Source organism: Carassius carassius, chromosome 3 (genome assembly GCF_963082965.1).
Source record: "Carassius carassius chromosome 3, fCarCar2.1, whole genome shotgun sequence".
In the NCBI taxonomy this organism is placed as follows: Eukaryota; Metazoa; Chordata; class Actinopteri; order Cypriniformes; family Cyprinidae; genus Carassius; species Carassius carassius.
In genome coordinates this window covers 2004582-2024309 of record NC_081757.1, presented here as the reverse complement: position 1 = coordinate 2024309, position 19728 = coordinate 2004582, and the positions used below count along the sequence as shown (strand labels likewise).

At 39.5% G+C, this 19728-nt stretch overlaps 1 protein-coding gene across 1 annotated transcript in view; it reads right to left on the bottom strand.

The window, feature by feature from the left end:
• The window catches only part of LOC132116105 (galactose-3-O-sulfotransferase 3-like), a 39463-nt gene extending 20119 nt beyond the window's left edge, over positions 1-19344 (bottom strand). Inside the window, exon 1 of the mRNA XM_059524696.1 lies at positions 19058-19344. The gene's annotated coding sequence lies outside the window, so the exon portion shown is untranslated. The remainder of the gene's footprint in view (positions 1-19057) is intronic.
• Positions 19345-19728: the final 384 nt, after the last annotated feature.

The following is a 19728-nucleotide window of genomic DNA, read 5'->3' as shown; positions in this document are numbered from 1 at the left end:
GTCACCCTGATGCGCGCGCGGCCGGAAATCCAGGCGCGCGCTGGAACACGGTCTCTCAGCCAGCGCTGTAGTGGGCGCATGCGCAGCAGGCCCAGTTTGAGAACCGCAGAGGCTGATGCCATCAGACCTAGCATTTCCTGAAATCGTTTGAGCGGGTAAAGAGACGCGGCTTTGAACGACACGGCTAGATGCTGAATAGTGAGAGCGCGCTGTGACGTCAGACGCGCTGTACATGTCACAGAGTCTATGTCTATACCCAAAAAGGAAATCCTCTGGCTGGGAGACAGAGCGCTCTTGACAGTGTTGATCGTGAGACCCAGGCATTCTAAATGGCTGAGGATCCAGGATCTGTGTGTCGTCAGTAGTTCCTCGGAATGGGCTAAAACTAGCCAGTCGTCGAGGTAGTTCAATACTCGCACTCCCCGCATTCTCAGGGGTGCGAGAGCGGCATCCATGCACCGTGTAAACGTACGGGGCGCTACGGAGAGGCCGAATGGAAGAACCATGTACTGATAAGTCTGCCCCTCGAAGGCGAATCTCAAGAATGGCCTGTGATGGGGTGCTATTTGAATGTGAAAGTAAGCGTCTTTCAGATCCACTGAGAAAAACCAATCCCTCGGGCGAATTTGCGCGAGTATTTGTTTGGTAGTTAACATTTTGAACGATCGCGTCATAAGCGCTTTGTTCAAACGTCTGAGATCTAGGATGGGTCTGAGACCGCCATCCTTTTTTGGTACGAGGAAGTAGCGGCTGTAAAAGCCTGACTCGCGCTGCGCAGGGGGGACAGTTTCTATCGCCCCTTTTGCAAGAAGGTTTATCAGTTCGGCGCGAAGGACGTGTGTCATTTCGCTTTTCACTTTCGTTTCGACCACGGCGCGAAAGCGCGGCGGTCTGCGAGCGAACTGGAGCGAGTAACCTTGTTTTATTATATTCAAAACCCAATTTGATATGCCGGGGATGGCCTGCCATGCAGCGGCTCGTGCGGCTATGGGTTGAATGTGCTTCGGGCACTGGCCGCCTGTTATGAGGGGACCAGTAGCTCGAGTATGCTGTGCTTGTGACACTGTGGTGACAGCGCTTATTTGTAGGGTTGCGCACTGAGAAGTGGGCACGCGCGCTACATTTAGAGCACCTCCGGCGCGAGCAGGAAGGTGGGCATGAAAGGAGACCCGAGTGTGTCTTTGTGACACTTGGGGGAGTGTGTATACATGTAGGGGTGCGTACTGTGTAGTGGGCACACTGCCTACATAGAAAAAGCTCTTTTTGTGCTTTATTGAGGTCGCCGTGAAAACGGCGTTTGTGTGCAGGCGTGCGTGCATTGTAACAGGCTCGTTTACTGCAGTATAGACATCTCCAACCACCTTTAGTGAGGTGATTGGAGGAAGCATGTGAGGTTTCTTGTGTGGTGGTCCGGCCGCAGCGGGACTTAACCACGGTCTTTTCAGCCCGAAGGTCAGGAGGGCTTCGGAGGCTCGGGGTTCAGCACAATCCTGGGCCGAGGTCCCCGTCTCTCTGGCGGTTTGCGGCTCGTAGAGCGAGAGCGGTGCTGGGTTTTGGTTGCTGGGCGAGACTGTAAGTCTGGCTGCGATGGCTTCGAGGTCTGAGGGGGCGGCGCATTTCTACGGCGTCCCGCAGCAGAGCTAGAGCGTTTCGGCAGGAAGTGTCTCATTGCCTGTGACGTTTTCTGAGCCTCAGTGAAGCGTTCAGCGAAACCCTTAACCGACTGGCCAAAGAGGCCGGAAGGCGAGATAGGAGAGTCAAGAAAGGCGGATTTGTCGGCGTCTTTCATCTCCGTGAGCGTGAGCCAGAGGTGTCGCTCTAAAACAGCGAGGCTTGCCATGCTTCGGCCGATCGCTTGTGCTGTGGTCTTTGTCGCACGCAGGGCTAGATCAGTAGCGCTGCAGAGATCTTTAAAGTCATAGGTATCTGGGGCAGACTCGTCCAGGTTACGGAGAAGTCTGGCCTGAAAAACCTGCAGCACAGCAATGGTGTGTAGAGCCGAAGCAGCTTGACCAGCGGAGGTGTAAGCTCGGCCAGCGAGAGCTGAGGTGGTGCGGCACGGCTTGGATGGATGCACAGGCTTCGACCGCCATCCTGCGGCTGAGGGCGGGCAGAGGTGTGCAGCAATAGCCTCCTCGAGAGGGGGGAGGCTCTCGTAACCGTGGTCTCGGGCGCCGTCGACAGAGGAGAGCGCTGACGAGACAGAAGTCTTCAAGTGTGCGGAGAATGGGGCTTTCCACGACTTTGTGAGTTCATCGTGAACTTCCGGGAAGAAGGGGGCGTTTCTTTGCGGAGGGGCCGAAGGGCGCCCCTGCAAGAACCATTCGTCCAGCCTGCTTTTAGCGGGCTCGTCTGGAGGAGACCAGTCGAGTTGAAGGTCGCTGACAGCCCTTGTAAGCACGCGAGTAAGCTCCGCGTCGATATCAGCGCGTTGTCCGGTGCAGCTGGGTGCTGTAGAAGGGGGGGGGGTCCGCAATGGAGCCCGACCATTCCTCACTACTGGACGCGGCGAGAGAAAGGCTGTCGTGTCTGTCCTCTTCCGCCTCAGGCGCTCCGAAGGAGAAGGGGGCACTGGTGAGCAGGGACTGGCGCTGCTCGTCCACGAAGAGGACAGGCGAAGGAGAGAGAGCGGGCGAGGCACGCGGGGAGTGTTCCGGCGTGAGCTCGCGTGTAGCAGTGTGCTCAGGCATTCTCTGATTGCGGCGTTTCTTACGCGGCACTTGAGAGAGAGAAGAGGCGGAGCGGGTGGAGCATCGTGGCTGGTTTGAGCTAATCGAGCCCGCAGGGTCGATATAGCCATGTTGTCGCACTCAGGGCAGCCGCCCTTGGAGAGTGCGCTCTCAGCATGCTCGCGGCCCAGGCAGGAGACACAGATGATGTGGCGGTCCTCGCTGGGCAGAGGGCCTCGGCAGGAAGCGCAGGCCCGAGGCATTTGAAACAACGCCTTGAATTCTGGAGAAAAAAAGTGTGATGCAGCGGCAAACACACTAGCTTTGTAAAGGATATAGTCACGCCGGATGGCGCAGCAGGAAGCGAGTGCTGAAGGCGGCGTCGAGATGAAGCACGAGCCGGCGTCCTCAGATCTGCGTTGCAGTGCTATCCCGCTGAGAGGCTTTTTGACGGCGTGTAGAGGCTTCTCCGGAGAAGACAGCGAAGTGCAGGTGAGATCGCTGAAGGAGATGAAATCTGATCCCTATGGTGAAGCGGTGGCTTATATAGTTCCAGCCACGCCTTTTTTGGCGCGCTCTGACGTCCAATGGGCGCAAAGCGCCCCCATTGGTTCGTTCCTCTCCGCCGCCTCACCATAGGTTGCTGCAGTTGCCGCAGCACAGCCAATAAGCGCGCGAGCCGCTTCGCTTGGGTCTGCTGTGCTGCAGCACTGCGTTTTACATTATTTAAAAATTAAGGATAATTTTTGGCTTCATATTCTCGAGAAAAGGGGACCTTTTCCCATAGCGTAAGCTAGCTTACGCAGTACAAGAGTACTCTCGAAAGGGAACTATTTGCACATAACATCTGCTTGCCGCCATCTTGCTAAAGCTCAAGGGTGTTGTACATTTCAGACCACCAGAGACGGTCAATACATGGTGGAAGAAGTCGCGTCTCGTTCATCACATTGAGCATCTTGAATTAATACAATTCAGTTCAACTTTGTTTGTACAGCACTTTTCCAGATACAGATCGCTGGAAAGCAGCTTTACAAAAAATTATGTTTCTACAATATATTTAGTATTAGATCATCAGTGGTGACTCTGTCAGTTAATGTACATATGGTAGAAATGTATGGAAAAATCAATTAAAGACATAATCAAACAGTCCATGAACATTATATAACAGCATTTATTATATGTTGCAATCAAACTTATAGCAAAATTTGGTAGTTCTGTATGTTGTTTCAGGGTTGGCATCATCTGAGGTCCTCTGAGGGGTTGATATCTTAATTCAGTCACACATGACTTTGACCGATGACATGCCGGAAGCTATATCAGCTCCAGACTACGTCACGGTCAGTCTCTTTGTCATTCTCTAATTGAGTGAGCACGAGTGTAGCTGAGTCTCAAGAGGGCAAAGACGGTATGATCGTGTTTAATTATTGGATTCGTCATTGGATGTTTGGATTGTATTGGACCCATTGGTTATCCAGGGTCCTTACAACCGGTGTTCTAGTTGGTAATCTATTGCTTTACCAGGGTTCTGTGTTCACCGTGTGCATACCTGGTAAACTGGTAAATCAGGGAATCATTTATTGTGAGTGGCTACTGTGGCAACCACGTAATGCGTTATTAATGCAGTACTGTATTATCGCGGTTATTAACCCATTGGTTAACCAGAGTTATTTTTCCTAAAGGCACAGGCACTACGTCTGCCTCATGTTCTACATGTTCAGGTCCTATGGACCTTATGGATACACATATTCACTGCCCTGACTGTCTGGGCATCAACCATCTTAAGGAGGCTTTAACTGAACCTTGCAAAGAATGTAGTCTAATGCCATTCGAATTTAGGCAACAGAGATTAGCAAAGTTTGGACGGGAAGTGGAGATTTCTTAACATCAGTCAAGACTAGGACACAGACAGGTAGCAAGCACTCAGCTAGCAAAACTGAGGGCCTTCCAAAACATCTCACCAGGTAGTTGAATTAGCTAATGCGGTTCAGGGCGTTCAGGCTTTGTTGGCTAGATAATTTCCGCCTGCTACTTAAAGTGCAAATGAGGATGTGAGAGCATCAGTAGTTAACCCCATATTTCCCAAGGTTGTACCAGTATCCAAATGTCCTACGGAGGACCTGGACACATAGTCTTTGGTGGCTTCAGATTTGCTGGTTACGAATGAGCAGGACTGTTACATACCCTTGGAGGAGACTTCTTCTGCACACTCTCAAATCTGGTCAAAACTTCAGTCCAACTGCTCAGGAGGACCTTGAGCGCAGGGTAAGGGCAGCTGAATCTCGTTCCCAGCATACTGGGCATAGCATGAGCTACCTTAAACTAGCTGCACAATGGTTACCTGCTCGTCATTCAACTTTGTAGCAGCATAGACAGAGGCAGTCTTACAGACCACCACAGCAGGATTCCTGACTTGGACTGTCTTTGAGAAGAGAGGTGCCCCATTCTCAGTTGAGTACCCAGGCTGTGTCTATTGAGGACTGGCTTGGCTTTTTTTCCTGTTTTGGACCCGGCAAGTAAGGTGCACCTTCGTCGCAACAAAGGCTTGCTCGCTGGGAGGTGCACTCTATTGTTGAAGCATGTCATGCATAAGGCTGTGTTTTGCCTGCGACTTTTAAATCTCATTCCACTCAGGCAGTGGCCACTTCTTATGCAGCATTACATGGTGTTCCTTTCGGAGATATTTGTGGCAGCTATATGGGCATCACCTTACACATTCACAAGGTTCTAGCAACTTAACATGGCCCCTTCTTCCTTGATCAGTTCTGCCATACTTACAGAAGATGCTTCACCTTATATCCTCGTAACTTGGCTGTATTCATCTTCCCTGGTTCCTTGGTTTGAAACCGTGGTTCTATGAATGGTGGAAGACCACCAGGGTCTCTGGTCACTCGGATTGAAAATAACTATGAGACCGACCATAACAGTTTTAAAAGTTGTGTGTTGTGAAACCTGTATACAGTATATGTCCTCATAAAGTCTGCAGGTCTACTTTCACAGCCTCATTTTCGTCTGTGTAAAATTCAATCCATCATCAATTCTGACAAAGGGTTTATTGTATTTAGCAGGTACAAAAGATAATAAAAATAATAATTCCCTTACTCATTCAATAAATTTCATAGCATTTTTCACATTTTTCCAAAAGCAGCTTACAAAGAACAACGATGACCAAGAACAAATCTAAAGATTTAAACCACTGAACATAATCCTCACAAAGTGTTTTCAGTTCACACCATATGAACATCTCTCCGGGTCATTATTCAGGTCAAAATTGTTTTCAAGGCCCTTTCTAAAGTGACTACATGAACACTTTTCTAAGCATGGGTCAAGATGGACTCTTCTATAGAGGCGTCTTTACTTTTATAGATATAAGCATACAGAGCAACACAAAATGAGTCCTGTATGTATATTATATGTAATTATCTAGTTGAATAAAAGTCTGTTAAAATTAGCATCTGCAGGATGATTTCAAAATGCAGACATTTTTAGAGACAGGCGAAGAGATATTCAGATGATTAGTGTGTACAGAATATTACAAACTCAATGGAACTTTTAGTTTTAATTCAATGTAACATTACCGATTTCACTACACTGTGTCAGAGCTCGTTTAAATAGTGACTGAGATGCTGCATTGTGATGCTGAGAGAAGATCAGAACAAACATATTTATTCATTTGTATAACATTTTTTTTCATTATTCTGTAATTTTTCAACGACAGTAGAGTTGAACAGAAGGCAAGTGTATTTCTCACTTTTTATTGCACCATGCTGAAAAGGTCTGCAAACAGCGAGAGCTGCTACTGTCACGAGTCTACATTCACTTAAACAGTTTACATTGACCTGTCTGGGTGGGCCTACTGTTACTATCTGTTTGTTCTGACTGCAATTTGCAGCATGTGGAGAATGTAAATGTGATATTTTCTGCAGCATGTGATTAGCATGCAGTATTCTTTATGATGTTGATTTAACTGCTGGTATTTGGCAAATAAAACATCTAATAGTAACAGTAGTGACTGGACTTGGATGTAGAGAAGTTTAAATGCAAGCTATGAATGCCACTAACCAGGTGAGCCTGGCATGTTTGTTTAAATCTGTAAAACAGAATGTTACTAACATATTTTAAGTTCTAGCAACCTTAGCTGCCGATTTAGTTTTTTTCTTTTAAACAAACTTTTACATACTAGGAAAGTCAATGGCTACCAGCGACTCATACAGGTTTGAAAGACATGCAGGGGAGTAAATAATATTTGAATTTTCCTTTTTTGGTGAACTACCTCTTTAACATACTCAAATTCTGTGTCATTGATTATTCAAATCATCTAAAGGTCCGGGAATGGAGTTTGAACACCATTTGACCATGCAACTGATGAGACGTATTCAGCAAACACATTAATAAAGGCCTGGTTCGTTTACATTTAGGTTGATTTTTGGTTTTTAAAATTGTGACCTAATCTGTTAAAGGACTATTAACAATACGTTAAACTTCTCTAAAAGTGTCCCTAGAAAAGGAAGCGGTTTTGAGTATTGGACAGAATTGAACCAAAACTAACAGTGAAGAACGCCTGTGAGAACAGAAACAGAAGCCACTAATTAAACAAATCATGCGACTCTAAACTCAGATATTAGGTTTACATTTGAGTTTTTCTTCCTATGTAACATCACAAAGCACTTCTAGAGTACTTTATTGTAAGCACAATTCAGTAAACCATGAAACACCCCCCCACCACCACCGCACATCTAATGCGGCATTATTGTCTAAATCCCCCCCAAAAAAAATCAATCTGGGAAATGAAGCTTGAAAATAAGCATCAGCAAACCCCCAACCATCCACATGTGCATACATGCTCTCTCTGTCTCTCTCTCTCTCTCTCTTAAACTAAAATTTATAAATTTTTCTCTCTTTATTTTGAAAGTAGAGCAACCCTCAAAGAATTAATATTATAAATATTATAAAACAGCTCCTACTCTGAATGTATGAGGCACAGTTGAAGCAGATATGATCAATGTTTGCAATAATGCTTCTTGGCCATTATAAACCACAACAGCCCACACCACTCCATATCCCTCTCATGTGGAAATATTATAATTGTTGCTTAGATGATTGGCTTGTTTTTGGTCATTTATCCTACGCACCTATTGATCCCCTACAGGGTGAGGGTATTGTTAACTGCTGCCAAAACAGTAAAGACATTTATAATGTTACATAATATAACATTTCAAATAATTAATTTTCACCAAAAAAGCACCTTTTAACATTGATTAGGTTTTTTTGTGAGCAGCAAATCAGCATATAAGAGTGATTTCTGAAGGACATTATATAAACACATAACATCAACAACAATAAACAATTAAAACACAAAGGAATTCCATTCTTCTATACAACTTCCAAAATAAGTTCACTACAGCACAGTACTTCTCAAAGTATCATTATTATTATTAAATAATTTATTAATCAATAATTATAATAAAAAAATGTAAACACTATTTTGAAGGTATAGTATGTTCCATATTCATGTTTTACCTTGCCAAAAAAAAAAATGAAATTTTTACACTACTATACGTTTCAATTTTTAAAGATTAAAATGTTTTTAGATTCTACACTGAAAAAAAAGTACTTGCTTAAAGTAAATTTTACTGCTACTTTTCTGTACAATCTATTTAACTTTCATTAAGAAATGAATTATTATTGCATTATTACACATAACTTCACATATAAAATTAAGTAAAATCCCAAAGTTAAGTAGATTTAACACAGAAAATAAGGGGCTTTGCCAGTGAGTTGGAGTAATTTTTACTTAGTCAAAGCTTACTTTGCAATATTTTGACTTTACTTAACACAATTAAAATCATGCTTTTAAAGTGTATGTTACTTAGAAACATCAAAGTAAATAATACAATAGATATCATGTAGGCATCTACATAGTTTGAATAGGCATTCAAACACAGAGACTCATCACTTGGTACACAATACACAATGAAGGTAATAATCAGTTTTTTGTCACAGAAATAAATGTATTTCTATTTTATTTATTTATTTTTAACGCTGAAGCGTTCTGAAAATAGCCTGCTTATTCAGTCGAGTCTGTTTCTGTTTATTTGTAGTCACATACGTCACATTTAGAAGGAATGATAATTTCTCTATTTTTATAAACAAAAACCATTATTATATTTTTTTGACACAGGCTACGTGGAGCTAAACTCTGACAGATAAAATATGTTACTAAATGAATACATGATAGAGAATAAGAAGCTGACGTCTGATTTCTTCAAACGGTCACATTTACCATGTTTACTGTGGTAACGTTAATGCCTAGCGTGCATAGTCTTTTGCATCGCATATAAATATGTCTGCTCGTGAGTTTTGCGCTCAACTTATTTTAAAAAGTCTTTAATACTGGTGTTAAAGCCGTTATCTTTCTGTAATGATATATATTTTTCTTTTATGCCAAAAATCATTAGGATATTAAGTAAATATCACATTCTATGAAGATGTATTGTAAATTTCCAACCGTAATTATATCAAAACTTAATTTTTGATTAGCAATATGCATGGCTAAGAACTTAATTTCGACAACTTTAAAGATGATTTACTTAATATTTCAATTTTACAGCATTTCACCAATATTCCACCAAAATAAACGTTTGATGATTTTAAGCAGCAAACACTCAAGGGTTTAAAACTTTAAATGTGAAGAAATTAAAAATAAATATTTGTACTGTAACTTGTACTGCAAAACAAAATGTTTACAATAATAATGATTTAGTTAAAACATTTTCAAAAGTAATGTCTAAAACATTTTCAATAAAGTAATTTGTCTACATTTTTTAAGAGTTACAGCATAATACCTATTAATTGTAATTTATTATTATTCATTCATTTTAATCATTTTTTATTTTTTCTATTTTATTAATTATAAAATTATTAATTTTATGGTTATTATTAAATTTTCAACAGGAATATATTTCTGCCTTAATTTTAACAATGATTTAAAACAATAACACAATAATAATAAATATGATTTATTATGTGTTTATGAGAATTTACATTTTTCAAAACAAATTAGTATTGTAACTTGTAGCTGATAATAATCACAATTTGTTATTTTATAATACAACTGTAATTATGAACCGTAATATATTTGTCTTAATTTTTCCAATTGGATTAATACAATTAGATAATTAACACATTAATACATTTACACTGATGTTTTAAGAACCCAATCAAACTGTAAAATAATAATAAGTTTGAGTCCACTTAGTAAAATCCAGCTACAAAGTCCAAATAAAACATTATACAAGATTATATATATAAAAAAGATTAAATATATGTTTACATTCATGTCATGCAATCACCAACTGACATTAGAGAACTGCAACTGTACAGTCGTGGCCAAAAGTTTAGAGAATTACATAAATATTAGTTTTCAAAATGTTTGCTGCTAAACTGCTTTTAGATCTTTGTTTCAGTTGTTTCTGTGATGTACTGAAATATAATTGCAAGCACTTCATACGTTTCAAAGGCTTTTATCAACAATTACATGACATTTATGCAAAGAGTCAGTATTTGCAGTGTTGGCCCTTCTTTTTCAGGACCTCTGCAATTCGACTGGGCATGCTCTCAATCAACTTCTGGGCCAAATCCTGACTGATAGCAACCCATTCTTTCATAATCACTTCTTGGAGTTTGTCAGAATTAGTGGGTTTTTGTTTGTCCACCCGCCTCTTCAGGATTGACCACAAGTTCTCAATGGGATTAAGATCTGGGGAGTTTCCAGGCCATGGACCCAAAATTTCAACATTCTGGTCCCCGAGCCACTTAGTTATCACTTTTGCCTTATGGCACGGTGCTCCATCGTGCTGGAAAATGCATTGTTCTTCACCAAACTGTTGTTGGATTGTTGGAAGAAGTTGCTGTTGGAGGGTGTTTTGGTACCATTCTTTATTCATGGCTGTGTTTTTGGGCAGAATTGTGAGTGAGCCCACTCCCTTGGATGAGAAGCAACCCCACACATGAATTGTGTCAGGATGCTTTACTGTTGGCATGACACAGGACTGATGGTAGCACTCACCTTTTCTTCTCCGGACAAGCCTTTTTCCAGATGCCCCAAACAATCACAAAGGGGCTTCATTGGAGAATATGACTTTGCCCCAGTCCTCAGCAGTCCATTCACTATACTTTCTGCAGAAGATCAATCTGTCCCTGATGTTTTTTTTGGAGAGAAGTGGCTTCTTTGCTGCCCTTCTTGACACCAGGCCATCTTTCAAAAGTCTTGTCCTCACTGTGCGTGCAGATGCGCTCACACCTGCCTGCTGCCATTCCTGAGCAAGCTCTGTACTGGTGGCACTCCGATCCCGCAGCTGAATCCTCTTTAGGAGACCATCCTGGCGCTTGCTGGACTTTCTTGGACGCCCTGAAGCCTTCTTTACAAGAATTGAACCTCTTTCCTTGAAGTTCTTGATGATCCTATAAATTGTTGATTTAGGTGCAATCTTAGTAGCCACAATATCCTTGCCTGTGAAGCCATTTTTATGCAACGCAATGATGGCTGCACGCGTTTCTTTGCAGGTCACCATGGTTAACAATGAAAGAACAATGATTTCAAGCATCACCCTCCTTTTAACATGTCAAGTCTGCCATTCTAACCCAATCAGCCTGACATAATGATCTCCAGCCTTGTGCTCGTCAACATTCTCACCTGAGTTAACAAGACGATTACTGAAATGATCTCAGCAGGTCCTTTAATGACAGCAATGAAATGCAGTGGAAAGGTTTTTTGGGATTAAGTTGACTTTTATGGCAAAGAAGGACTATGCAATTCATCTGATCACTCTTCATAACATTCTGGAGTATATGAAAGTTGCTATTATAAAAACTTAAGCAGCAACTTTTCAAATTTCCAATATTTATGTAATTCTCAAAACTTTTGCTACTAAATGTCTCGGGTCGCTCCTAATTATGCAGCACTAAACAGTGAAAAATGTTCCTCTGGTTAATAGGGGAACAGTCTGTTGTCTTGCATCAGTGGCAGTGAATAGAGAACGAGGATGATTATTCATGAAGTGCGTGATTAACTACTTCAGATTGCACGCTTGAACTCTAGAAAGATTTCAAAGAGGTGCGCCTTTCCAAATTAATTTCCAGCGTCCTCTACAGGATTTGATGTGTCCTGAGCAGAGCGACCGAGGCGGCAAGAGCATCCCGACGGGTCATGGGTTCAAGTCCCCTGGTGCTCGTCTAACTAAATCCCTGCAGACCAAAACATCCCGAGAGACAGACAAATCCGCTCCTCCAGCTCCAGACGAGCCAAGCGCGAGATTGAATTATTGTGGAGATGTAACAATCAGCACAGATCTGTTCGGCCCTCACTGCCGCCGCTCGTGTTTATGGACTCGAGCAGATGGCACAACCTCTGGTGTAACGCTGAAGGGAGATAAATGAAAGCGATCAAGAGGTGTGTGTGTGTGTGTGTGGGGAACAATGTGTGAAAGATGGGAACATTACGTCCAGAAACATGCACATGAGTGCAGACGGTGCTGCTTGACGACGCATTATAAGCGCACGGCCGTGCATTATTTCAGAAAAGTTCAGGGCTCGAGGGGGCGACATACGTAGCTTCCTTCAAATGTCACATGTGCAGTCAGTGTTTGCCTTCATAAACATGTCTTGTTTAGGTTAAAAGGAACTAAAAGGAAAGTAGTACCGTTCTGTTCAGGCACACTTCAGGGGTCTCATAAACAGGTTTGTAAGCTGATGAAGAGCTAATTACGGATAAAGCGTGTGTTGTTTCAGAGTGAAGCGCAGCACTGTGTTGATTTACATAGCTTGTGATCCAGTGTTTTCACCATCTTTCACCAAACACAATCTCATTTTTATTACATCTTTGCATAATTTACAACATTTCTGTGGACGGTCATTTATAGCATTTCACCAGTAGCCCACCAAAATAAAAGCTCAAGGGTTTGAGCATTTTAAAGTAAAGAATTTTAAACATAAATATTAGTATTATATATTTTAACATACAATTATTATTCTTTTTTTTTGTAACTTAAAACAGTAATACATTTCTGTCTAGATTTTTTATAATTAGAGTTAAAATTATTATTGTTATTAATCATCATGATTACTATTATTAGTAAATTTGGGTTTCTAAAACATAATAATAATAACAATAAATTGATTGCTTTTATTTATTTTATGCGATTGATTTTGTTATTATTATTAATATCACTGGAGTTTTAGGAACCCAACCAAATTAAATAGTAGTAGTAATAATAATATTATTAAATTTGATTGGGTTCCTAAATCACCAGAACCTATCACAGCTGAAAACAGGATCGAGTCCACTTTATAATCCAGCGACTAATTCAAAATAAAAGACCTTACCAAAAAAAAAAAAAGATTGAATATTTATAGCACATTGTGACATTTACCAACACTGAACAAATTTGTCATTACATTACTGAAATATTAACATAACACAAAATATCAAGAGGATTGCATGGAAATATTTTATGTCTTAGGGGGCTCGGCTGACAAAAATGGTTTGGGAACCCCTAGTTTACACTAACACTAGCATTCAAGTCAGCTCAAATGTCTGTATAGAGCATACAGAAGACAAAAAGAGGAAAGCTTCAGTGATGGAAGAGGTTTCTGCGGGGTTTAATGCGAGTCACTGATATCCACTTACACTCCTGCTGTCTGAGCAGAGAGAGACCCGCGGGGGTTCAGCGCACCTCATTGTGTCTGCACCCGTGCGGTTATGGGGTTATGGGGTCTGTCGCTGGGAAGGAGCATCTGTAACAGACCGATAGTCAAGACCCTTCCTAAAGAGCATTTAATTAATCCTGCAGTGGCCCCTGAGCAACCAGCCATCCGCCGCAAATCTGAGGATGCAATTCAATAATACAATAGTGTTCATGCAATGACGTACTACACACTAGTTTTGCACAGCATTCAACTGTTTTATATGCATCTAATTGAAGCAAAAATCAGTATGAAACTAAACATCCCACAATGCAAATTGCTCAACCTTTTAACCTTTCAGTGTTACAAATAACTTTAAAACTACAGATAGAAATTTCTGTGCTGAGAACTGAGAACAGAGTGCTTTAAAAGCCTCAGGAATCTTTTGCAGGTGTTTAGAGTTAATTAGTTGATTCAGATGATTAGGTTAATAGCTCGTTTAGAGAACCATTTCATGATATGCTAATTTTTTTGAGATAGGAATTTGGGGTTTTCATGAGCTGTATGCCAAAATCATCAGTATTAAAACAATAAAAGACCTGAAATATTTCAGTTGGTGTGCAATGAATCTAAAATATAGGAAAGTTTAATTTTTATCATTACATTATGGAAAATAATGAACTTTATCACATTATGCTAATATTTTGAGAAGGACCTGTAGATGTGCAAATTTCATCGGACTCCTTATGCACTCAGACCACCAATAATAAGGACTTTTTATTTTTGGATTTTTATATAATACTAATAATAATTAAATATTATATATATTTTAGGATTTAAAAATAAAATAAATATAAAATAAAAAATATTCAATAAAATTCTAATTTCTGGGATAATTCTGACTCACTAAACATCAAGTCATGTAACAAATCCAATGAATGACCAGAATAATAAAAATAAATTAAATATATATTTTTTTTAATTAAGATTTTAAAATAATATAAGTAAATTAAATAAAATGGAGTACATTTCTCATTTCTGAGATCAATCTGATTCTGACTAACTCTAATATCAAACATAGTCATGTAAGAAATACATAAGGCTACATAATTTACACATAATTGGATTTAATAATAATAATAACAATAATAATAATGATAAATGTTATATTAAAAATCATACTTTATATTTTAAAAATAAAACAAATTATATTATATTAAATATATATATATATATATATATATATATATATATATATATATATATATATATATATATATATATATATATATACACAAAAAACTTTTTTTTTTTTTTTTTTATAAATCTGACTCCCAATAAATTAAACATCAAACATAGTAAAGTCACATAAAGGAATCCTATGCAAGACAACCGGAAAAAGCCCCGGGTGAAATTTTCCCGTCACCAAAACCAACAGCTCAGCCTCCAATGTTTTCATACGAGCACATCTGAAGTTTCTGAGAACACAAGGAGTGACTGTACAGATTCCCTTCTCCATTCACAGAGATGACAGGATGAAAAACACTGCTGTGAAACACAATATCTCCGAGACCACAACAGCGGCTAATTTCAGTCCGCTCTAACACTGAGGTCAAAGTGGAGCCGTTTGATACAACAGCTGAAGTTTGCCGAAGGCAGAAGAGGGAAATATTAAACCTTCTGAAGACTGACGGCCAGTTTTCTTTAATCGGTCCATCAAAACGAGTTTGTCTGCGCTTCAAAAAACCAGAGAGTGTTGAAAAGGTTCATGGGAAAGCTATTGGCTCTCTCTAATTAACTCATTAATGGGGTTTACTAAATCATGTGTATCAGGGTGATCATTAGCTTAGCTAAATGTCAAGCTGTGCTGGAATCAATGGTGAGTTTCTGCTAATGTGAGGTGATTTAAATCAATCACTTCTAACTGACTGAGTGTATTTACTTTACAATAACAATTAGACACACTGACATGCATGTTACAGAGTCATTTAGTAAATGACAGGTCAAAATTGATAGCCTGAATGCACTGTAAGTTGCTTTGGATAAAAGCGTCTGCTAAATGCATAAATGTAATTTTTTTATTTAATTTTAATTTAGTAGTGGACAAACTGATAAATATACCACACTGCTGTTCAAAACTTTGGGGATGGTAAGATTTTTTTAATGCTTTTGAAAGAAGTCTCATGCTCATAAAGGTTGCATTTATTTGATCAAAAATACAGTATAAATAACTTTTTTCTATGTATATATATATATATATATATATATATATAGTAAACTTATTTATTTCTGTGATGCACAGCTGTATTTTCAGCATCATTCCTCCAGTCTTCAGTGTCACATGATGTTCAGAAATCAGAATAATATGCTGATTAACTGCTCAAGAAACAATCAATAAAAAAAGTTCAAAACAGTTGTGCAGCTTCATATTTGTGTGTAAACCATAGATCATTTATTCAGGATTCTTTGAATATCAAATTCAAAAGAACAGCATTTCATTGTAATATAGTAATAGAAATCATTTGGAAACATTTGAAATGTCTTTACTTACACTTTTAATCAATGGATATGGGGTCTTTGCTAAACAAAAGGTCTATAAAAGTATGAATCTTAAAATAAATAAAAAACATTAAAGATATACTGAAATGTAACACTATAAATAGGCTACCTTTAAAATGTCACTTGATCAATTTAATGCATCATTGCTGTATTAAATAATACTGACTTCAAACTTGACCAATACTATTGACATTGTTTATTCAATGAAGACATTGAATAAACAGAAACGAGGGTAACTGTGACTTTCTCACAATTCTGACATTATTCCTTGCATCCAGCAATTCTGACCTTTTTCTCTGAATTGCAAAATAAGAAAATAGTATTTTTTCCCCTCAGAAGTAGACTTTATAACTCATTATTGCAAATTTAGATGCTTAGAAATCTGAAAAAAAAGAAAAATAAAATTGTTTTTTCATTCAGTCTTCCATACAATAGCGTATTATAGAAGTCTTTTCTTTCCCATATTTTGGCTTGAAAAAAACAAAACAATAAACAAACACATTTATTGTCCGGTTTATAATTCATATCTTTTCCCCTTCATTTTGAACAACAAACATGATCGATTTGCACTGAGAACACAAGTTACTCTGTAGGAGGATAAGATTCATATTAATACACATGCAGGTCCCTGAGAAAGCAAAACGGACATTTAAAGTCAAGTGGAAGAAAATGAGGACAAGAGCGATGCACTGATGAAAAGACACACAAGAAAAGCAGCATCCTCAGAGGAAAATGAACGCAAGAGTCACAGAAAAGGTTGTGACCAGAGAAACCAAAGGGGATGCAGAGAAACAATGGCATGAGTTTAACGAGTGCAGTAAATTAATCCCACAGACAGAGAGATGCAAGCAACACACTACTGCTTTCACTTTTCTGTGGAGCAGTGGAGAAGCCATTGGTAAATATTTAATCACAGGCGATCTAATCAGATTCCCACTTTAAATGCCAGCACATTCCAGCACAGTAGAAGAACGAGAGCAGACGAGCGACCAGACGCACCGCAGACCGTCTCACATCTCACCTTTCCTTCTCAAAAGCCCAGAATACAAGCAAGAATAATCAAGCAACTCATCCTTCTTATTACATTGACTGGCGTCATTGCAATTGAGAATCATTACTGACCTAATGTTAGTATAACAACTGATAAAGAGCAAAATCTATCCCGTAAATGTCATTTGAGAGTCGCAGTACTTTACCCCGTCAGACTAGATTAGCACCAAATGAAGGATCTATTAAAAATGTAAGAGAATCATGTAATTGATCTCAGATGAACACGAGTTCTCCTATTGACTTTCAGGGAGAGTGGCGATCAAACTCTCACAAACAAAGCTGCTTCAAGATATATTACTGTAGTAATGCGATATTAAAGCACCAAGATTGTAATTATGTTTGGTCTAATCAAGTCAAGCGGCAAACAAACTATTTGGTAAATTTAACATTTTCATAAACCAGCATTGGAAAAAAAAACTGGTGAAACAATCGTCACTTAGTTTCACAATTACAAAGAAATGGCAAGTAATCCATGGCCGTTGTTCAGGCTTCTTGGGAAGAGCGGTTAATAAAGTGGCTCCAACTGGTCAATCAGATAGAAAGCTGCACAATTTCATTCACCAACCAAAACGAGGAGTTTTTAATAAACAGAGTTTTGTCCATCCAAGGCATAGATTAATTTTATTCATGTGAACAATTTCAAGATTTCAATTTGGGCTTGTAAACTCAGCTTGCTGTGTAAATATTTCTCTCCTGATTCAGATGAGTCAACTTTTTCCACTGCAGAACACAATTTTATGGATTACAGACCAAGCAATGGCAGAATAAACAATGGTTTTTGGTTAAGAAAAAACTCTTAATTAAACATTTGTTTCTTAAAAACATGCAGCTTCTAGATTCACAAGACATTACCTGATGCACTGGAGTGGTGTGGATTATTGTGATGTTTTTATCAGCTGTTTGGACTCATTCTGACGGCACCCATTCGCTGCAGAGCATCCATTGGTGAACAGGTGAATCAAACTCCTCATTTTCATTTTTGGGTGAATTGTTTCTTTAATAATCAGACACTCTCTGCTGCTGCAAATAGCGTTTTTGGTTCAAACTGGTGTTCATCTAACATGCTGGTAAAGTCTGCTAAAACACTGGGATTATGATCCAGCTCGAGCGAGACCTCTGGAGAGCAGGTAAGTCTAGTGTTGTCTGACTCTCCGCTGTGTATTGATTACTGGATTCAAATCAGAAGATGAATATAAACTTTACTGGTTAGATAAGATTCTTTTAAACTCTTTTTATGAACTCTTAAAAAGCCTTTTTTCATCAATATCTGATCTGCAATTAAGATTCAAATTCCAGCTCCTCTTAGTTCAGATTTTATAATTATATTGTTTTATTATTACCTCTCTGTATTTCTTGCATTTGTTCCACCAGATGATGTTGAGCCTCTAAATAAAGAGATTATCTGCCATGCAAACACTGATTAATAATTTCCTGAAAGGGGAAATAAGAAACAGCAGGACAAACAGAAAAAGAAAAATACAAAGCAGATCAGCTCATGCCACACAAGCCTGATGTGCTAAAGACTGGCGTGACTATTCAAAGCCATTTGAAATGGCAATTCACAAAGTGACAACTCTATTTCACACTTAAGAGTTTTGTGCTAATGTAAAAGGGAGGAAAAAAGCAACTGATAAAAGCATTCAAAGATGGAACAGCTATCGATTTTTAGTTTAACAAAACTGAACTCTTGTAAACCATCAATGAGCTTTAAACAAGCCTTATATTTCAATGCTAAACTAACATTTTAATGCGGGATACTGGAATAAACAAATATATTCATTCAAATCAACTAGCTGAGGTCAGATCCTGAATGAAACCGACTGGCCAAACACGTTATCACAGGTAAATCTGTCAAAGAAAACCTTATTTATAGCATGCATCTCAATGAAATCAATATCTATAAATCAGCTGGTCATCACTGTACATCAGAAAGGCTAATGATGCTTTCTTTCTGCTGCAGACGCACCAGGCTTGAGAACCGAACAATGTAAATGCATCATAAACCGCCTGCGTATTAATATTTAGGAGACAGGTGTGCAGTCAATCCAGGCCACTGACGGTGATCAAGCAATACGGCAGCCGGCTGGATTCTCACCCACCTTTGTCATCTCACGCTCCGCGGCTGATGGATGGATGGATGTAGTTTTCGATCCGCACAGTGAAACAAAGATCCCAGCCGCTTTGGATTCGCTCCTCCGCGGATATTTGCGCTCAGAATCCGCGGGCGCGAGAAGCGAGACGCTTCAGTGCTCGGTAGGTCATCTCAGCGTTGATAAATACCGGCGCGTCGTTTGCCGCTGTCTGTCATCAGCGTTTTCACGCGACTGGCTGGCTGCAACGTGCGCCGCCTCTCTCGCGCGCCCGCGTATTCACTACGCACGCGCTCGAGTCAAAAACCGGAGAGCCGACCAGGCTCTGCAGTAAACTTCTGGCTGTTGAATTGAGAAGGTAAATCCGATATATCTCGCAATTTATTTAGACGTTTTACCTTGCACATTTCTGGTTATTTTTGATCCTGCATCACAAACCCGTCATAAGGGTCAATTTTCATTTGGAATCTTCCGAAAGCTGAATAAAAAAGCTGATGTATGGTTTGTTAGGATAGGACAATATTTGGGTTGGATACAACTGATGGTGCACATTAAAATATTGAGAAAATCGCCTTTAAAGTTGTCCAAATGAAGTCCTTAGCAATGCGTATTACCAATCAAAAATTAAGTTTTATATATATTTATGTTAGAAATTTACAAAATATCTTCATGCAACATTA